Genomic DNA, 6,511 nt, shown 5'->3' with positions numbered 1-6,511 from the left:
AGTAGAGACGGGGTTTCACCATGTTGACCAGGTTGGTCTCAATCTCTTGACCTCATGATCCACCCGCCTCGGCCTCCCAAAGTGCTGGGATTACAGGCTTGAGCCACCGCGCCCGGTCTGTAAAAGTGTTTTTCTGCATTAAAAAAGTATTTTTGAAAGCTAGGAATAGTTAGCCAATTAAATTTTTTTCTACTACATTAGTTTAGTGGCGCTTTGTATGTGTGCTGTTTTGCTTTAAAGAAAATAACGTCTTCATTATTTTCCTCATTGATGTCTTTTGCTGGAAAAGACCAAGAAAGAGCCATCAGACCAGGTATCCAAATCAAAGGCTTTACATTATAGTGGTGGTTCTCTTTAATTGCGTATATATGACTTCATGGCCCTAGTTATGGTGACATCTGGGCAAACATTTGAGTATTCTTGGTCTTCCATTTTAAAGACAGACCAAGATCAAAGTTGATGTTTTGTAAACTTGGTGAAATCTTAACTTGAACTAACTCTGGGTTCAGCTTCATGTAAGGCACGTCGGACCTGATGTTAGCTGTGATCAGTTTTGAGCTTTAAGAATAGTTGCTGTTGCTTGGGTTCTGAATGTATGAGAAAACGCTGTTTATATGTAATTCTAATTTAGGTTATTTTAAATCCATGATTAACTTACATTCCCTTTTAAAATTATGGTTTAATTGCTGCGAGAGATATATTTTTGTTAAACTATGGAGAATTTTTTCATAGCAGTTTTTTCAAGTTTATTTTGTGTGTGCTTCATTTGGAATTATTTTTGTTTATATGCTCAAAAAAGCAGTTTAAAAAAATCAGTAAGAGATTTGAATATATACAGTGTTAACTGTTATGACCTTTATGCGTGTTATTTTCACTTTACATTTTAAATGCCAGAGTTCACAAAAATAGCTGATCTTCGTTAATTGCATCTTAATTAGAGCCATTTGTTCTCTTCCAGGTCTTTGGCCTTCTAAGTTTTGATTTTAAAGAAATTCCTTGCACTAAAACCTTTTCACAAAATGCAAGTTTTTCACATTGAAGGTTTTGTGTTGGAAGAAATGCTACTGGTTTTTAAAAAGCAAAGCGTAACTAATAGAATTATTAGCTTTTCTGGAGACAGCTTTCTATGTTCTCATTACTCTGCTCTGTGTGAGTGTTAATAGAATTTGTGAAATACTGACTGAGCCCTTCACTTATCTTTTCTAAAGCAGCACCTTTGGACACCTCATTCTGGGAAGTCTGTTTGAGTCATAGTAAAGGACACACTCTGTGTGTGGGGAGAAGTGGTAAAAATGGAGTTTTGTCTTAATTACATGAAACTAAGCTTTAAAATATTTTATAACAGATTATTTGAGCTGCGTAATCTAAACATGTCAAACGTTCAGTGGGACTATTTTTATATATGTATATGTGGGTGTAGGTCATAACATTTCAGTTTATAATATAAATCGTTTCAGTTGATAAGCTATCTCAGAGGAGACTAGCTCTTTTGAGAATTCATAATTTAAAGTTTTAGACTAAAGTAAAACACAACATAGATAATAGTGTAAATCAGATATAATTGAGGGCTATATGGCAGTAAAACTGCTAGTGCCAGTTTTCTTCTTTGCCTGTTATACATTTTTGATTTTTGTTTCGTATTCTGAACGTTTTTGGAGATCATATGTTTGTTCAGTCACATTTAGAGTTGGTTTGGGAATAAATATCTTCTAAAAAGAGATTTATCTTAAAAATGGAAGTCCTAAAAATTAGTTTATCCAGAGTTTATAAAGTCAAATATTCACTAGGCATAGACTGGAATAGATAAATTCATGGAAAATCATATCCTTTCAGTACACTGCATAACTTCAATATTACACAACTAACATTGAGGAGAATGCCATTAGCTTTCTTCTCCCTTAAATTCTTAGATTTTCTTTTTACATTTTGGGAACAACTGCATTTAAGATGTTATTAATCAGTATATGGTAAGGATTAGGTGTTTGCTTTTTGAAGGAATGTTCCAGTGAGGTGATTGGGAGAGGTTATTTTCTACCTAACTTGTATATGCCCTGTACCTCTTGGGCATACTTTGTCTATAGAAAAATATTTTGACCTTTAGGTACATTTTGGGCCAGTAGTCAAATAATCCTAGGGCCGATATAAAAATCTTAAGAATAATTTAAGGTTTGCCTTTTATACCTGTTTTGAAAGCCTTTACATTTTTGTCAGGTAATTTTTCCCAAGCCGTGGATATAATCTATTCAAACATGTTTATGCTATCCATTCTGTTTTTAAATTGAAGAAAAAAAAATGTTAAAAGTGTTTATTAAGAAAAGTTTAAATAAAATATTTTTAATCTTTAAAATACACTTCTTTATCTCTGATTATTTGCTGTTTTTTATTTAATCCATCACTTTCAAAGTCACTAATGACTTGATTAGCAGAATACATTTTGTTTTCCTTCAACATGCCAAGGAAGTGCCATGAAAATGTGATTTCTGCCAATGCTTTCAGCCACAGATTCAAATGAGAGCATTAGAGTGAAATTATTTATACTCTTATATGCAATGGAAATTTTATAATGAAGCCAAGTAATTAAAGTTCTAACACAGTTTTGCAGTCTTGCAAAATGAAAATGTGGAACTGAGAGAAAGCATTTACAAGCCTCAAGCCCTAGTTTGATGATTTTTACATTTCCTTTAGCATTTCTGATTCATTGGTCTTACAGGCATTTCTGAAACTCAGAACTGGGTGGAGGCTTTGGGTATACATAGGCATGTGTGTGCCATCTTTCAAATGGACACCTAAGAAACATCAGCAGGATTCCCAAGCTCCTAGACCCTGGCCTCAGGCAACCTTTCCAGCCTTTTTCTCCCCACCACTTCCTACGCTCCATTCTGTTGTGATCTTTATATGTGTTGCTCTCCAGCCTAAAATTGCTTGCCTTTCTTTCCCCTGCCCTGCTTGTTAAAATCCACTTGCAAAGTCCAACTCAAATATTTCCGTCCCCTCCTGAAAGCTGTGTTAGCTCTTCCCTTGAATTAATCGCCTCTTCTACACTCAACACACTTACAGTTCTATTTGATTTCATTTTGCAGAACAGTTGGGCATGATTCTCCACAGCTAGTTCATAGTCTTCTTGGGCGAAAGGATCTTTCATTCTTCTTTGTGCCCTCCTATCTAGCATGATGCTTTGTAAGTAGGCACCAAGCTGAATGTTTATTGCAGTATAATGACAAATTCCGTATGTAATAGACAAATGCGATTCAGGTGAGAGATTACAGTGTCTGGAGGTTTTTGTCTCTGCTTTATTTTCAGTTTACACACTCTACTATTTCATCCATACCTACACCTATGGCTTCGTCTACAACTGGTTTCTTTTTCTTTTCTTTTCCTTATTTTTTTTTTTTTATTTGAGACGGAATCTCACTCTGTTGCCCAGGCTGGAGTGCAGTGGTGCAATCTCGGCTCACTGCAACCTCCGCCTCCTGGGTTTGAGCGATTCTGCCTCAATCTCCCAAGTAGCTGGCATTATAGGTGGGTGCCACCACGCCCAGCTAATTTTGTATTGTTAGTAGAGATGGGGTGTCACCATGTTGGACAGGCTGGTCTCGAACTCCTGACCTCAGATGATCCACCCATCTTGGCCTCCCGGAGTGCTGGGATTACAGGCACGAGCCACTGCACCCGGGTTACAACTTTTATTCTGATACCCATCCAATCTGTATTTCTCAACCCAGAGTTCAACCATCTCTCACGTATTGTGTTGGAATTTCAAACTGAACAAGTGTAATTAAACCTGAATCCATTATCTCCTCCCCCAAAACATGCCTCTTACCTTTTCTGTATTACCTGGCTCTACCATTGCCTGTGATTGTTCACTTATAACCTGGGAATGCCTCTCCCCCACTTAACCCCAACATCTTAGTTCATTCAGTTCTAGCTGCCCTCTCCATCGATACTGTCCTAGTTTGGACCCTCATCGTTCTTGCTGTCCTTTTGGAGCTTTCTGATCGTCTGCCTCCATAATCCACCTTTTTTTCTTTTTGTTTTTTTTTGTTTTTGAGACAGAGTCTCACTCTGTCCCTGACGCTGGAGTGCAGTGGTGCAATCTCAACTCACCACAACCTTTGTCTCCCAGGTTCAAGTGATTCTCCTGCCTCAGCCTCCCAAGTAGCTGGGATGACGCTCCTGGCAAGTTTTTGTATTGTTAGTAGAGTCAGAGTTTCGCCTTGTTAACTAGGCTGGTCTCAAACTCCTGATCTCAAGTGATCCACCTGCCTTGGCAAAATTGACTTTTTACATTGCTGCCAGAAGGGGCTTTCAAAAGATAAATCTGATCCTGAGATTCAGCAGCCTTTTACTGATCTCCCTTCACCCTGAGGATAAGATCGAAATTCCCTAGCGTGTGTGCCACACAAGGCCCTGCATGCATTGCTCTCTTTGTACCTGTTCAGTCTGTTTCACATTCAATACTCCAGCTATGCAAGCTAATTGGAGTTCCTGAATAGACCATGTTTTCTTAAGCGTCTCTGCCTTTGCACACAGGCTTCCCTGTTTCCATTCCTGGCTAACCCTTTCTTGGCCTTCAAGAACCAGCCTGGGCATCATGGCCTCTGTCAGATTTATTTGTTTGTTTTGGAGATGGAGTTTTTTGCTCTTGTTGCCCAGGCTGAAGTGCAATGGTGCAATCTCAGCTCACTGCAACCTCCGCCTCCCAGGTTCAAGTGGTTCTCCTGCCTCAGCCTCCCGAGTAGCTGAGATTACAGGCATGCATCACCACACCCGGCTAATTTTGTATTATTAGTAGAGATGGGGTTTCTCCATGGTGGTCAGTCTGGTCTCGAACTCCCAACCTCAGGTAATCTGCCTGCTTTGGCCTCCCAAAATGCTGGGATAACAGCTGTGAGCTACCGCGCCCAGCTAGGTTTTTTTTTTTTTTTTTTTTTTTTGAGACGGAGTTTCACTCTTGTTACCCAGGCTGGAGTGCAATGGCACGATCTCGGCTCACCGCAACCTCCGCCTCCTGGGTTCAGGCAATTCTCCTGCCTCAGCCTCCTGAGTAGCTGGGATTACAGGCATGTGCCACCATGCCCAGCTAATTTTTTGTATTTTTAGTAGAGACGGGGTTTCACCGTGTTGACCAGGATGGTCTCGATCTCTTGACCTTGTGATCCACCCGCCTCGGCCTCCCAAAGTGCTGGGATTACAGGCTTGAGCCACTGCGCCCGGCGGTTTTGTTTTTTTTTAACCCCTTGGGCCAGGTTAACATCGTCCCCTTGGTCTTACCATAACACCTGTGGATACCTAGACCCCATCTCCCCTAATATGATTAGAACTGTCTTCTCTATCCCACCCTTAACCGTACTCCTTGAGGGCAAATACTGTGTGTTTATTTTCCAAGATTCTGACTTAATGTCTGGCACATGGTAAGGTCTTCCTTAAAAATAGAAACCAGAAACTTGGAATGTTGCCAATGAAATGCTCCTGGTGAGGGGGATACCTGTATTACAGAGCTTGACTGTCTGCCAAAATTGACCTCCCCGAGGAATTTGCCTCCATTCATTTCCACTGCCACTGCTCCTGTGTCTAGAAGGGTGATGCATACAGCTCTCACAGCTGTCAACAAATACTTCTTAACATCTCAGTGATCCAGGCTGAAAATATCAAGTAGAACAGACCAAAGGGTGTTTTTGCAGAGTATTAATTCCATGAAATGCTCTGTTGAGGGAAGTGTTCAGTGGTCACAGTAATCTTGGGAAGCACTACATTTCTCTTTCTTTGAGAATCTCAGCTAACATCAGTATATTAAAAGCTCCAAGAAGTCCTGCTATTAACTCATTTTTATTTTGTTTAGCTCAATATAAACCAAACAGCTGAGCTCTTTTTCACGGAATATATGTGATCCGTGAATGCTCTTGAAAAAGCTTCGCTAAGGAATAACTGAAAGAAAACAGCCCAGCTACTTGGGAGGCTGAGGCAGGAGGATGGCTTGAGCCTGGAAGTCTGAAGCGGCAGTGAGCTATGATCACGCCACTGCATTCCAGCCCAGGTAACAGAGTGAGATCCTGTCTCTAAAAAGAAAAAAAAAAAAGCACAGGACTGTTAATTCAGGTACTCTGGTCTACAAAACAGGACTTCCTCCTGCAGGTCCAGTTAGTTCCTGGGCTGAAGTTAACATTTTGCCAAGATGACATTACGTTAGGGATTTTACTTAGTAAGGAAGGTCCCACTTTCTCCTAAAAGAAGGATGAATTTCTTTAATTTTTTTTTTTTTTTTTGACATGGAGCCTTGCTCTGTCACCCAAGCTGGAGTGCAGTGGCACGATCTCAGCTCACTGCAACCTCAGCCTCCCAGGTTCAAGTGGTTCTTGTGCCTCAGCCTCCCAAGTAGCTGGGATTACAGGCACCCACCACCACGCCTGGCTAATTTTTCTATTTTTAATAGAGATGGGGTTTCACCATGTTGGCCAGGCTGGTCTTGAACTCCTGACCTCAAGTGATTCTCCTGCCTCAGCCTCCCAAAGTT

This window comes from Saimiri boliviensis, chromosome X (genome assembly GCF_048565385.1).
Source record: "Saimiri boliviensis isolate mSaiBol1 chromosome X, mSaiBol1.pri, whole genome shotgun sequence".
Classification (NCBI taxonomy): Eukaryota; Metazoa; Chordata; class Mammalia; order Primates; family Cebidae; genus Saimiri; species Saimiri boliviensis.
The sequence above is the reverse complement of the archived record's forward strand: the minus strand, read 5'-3'. Positions refer to the sequence as shown.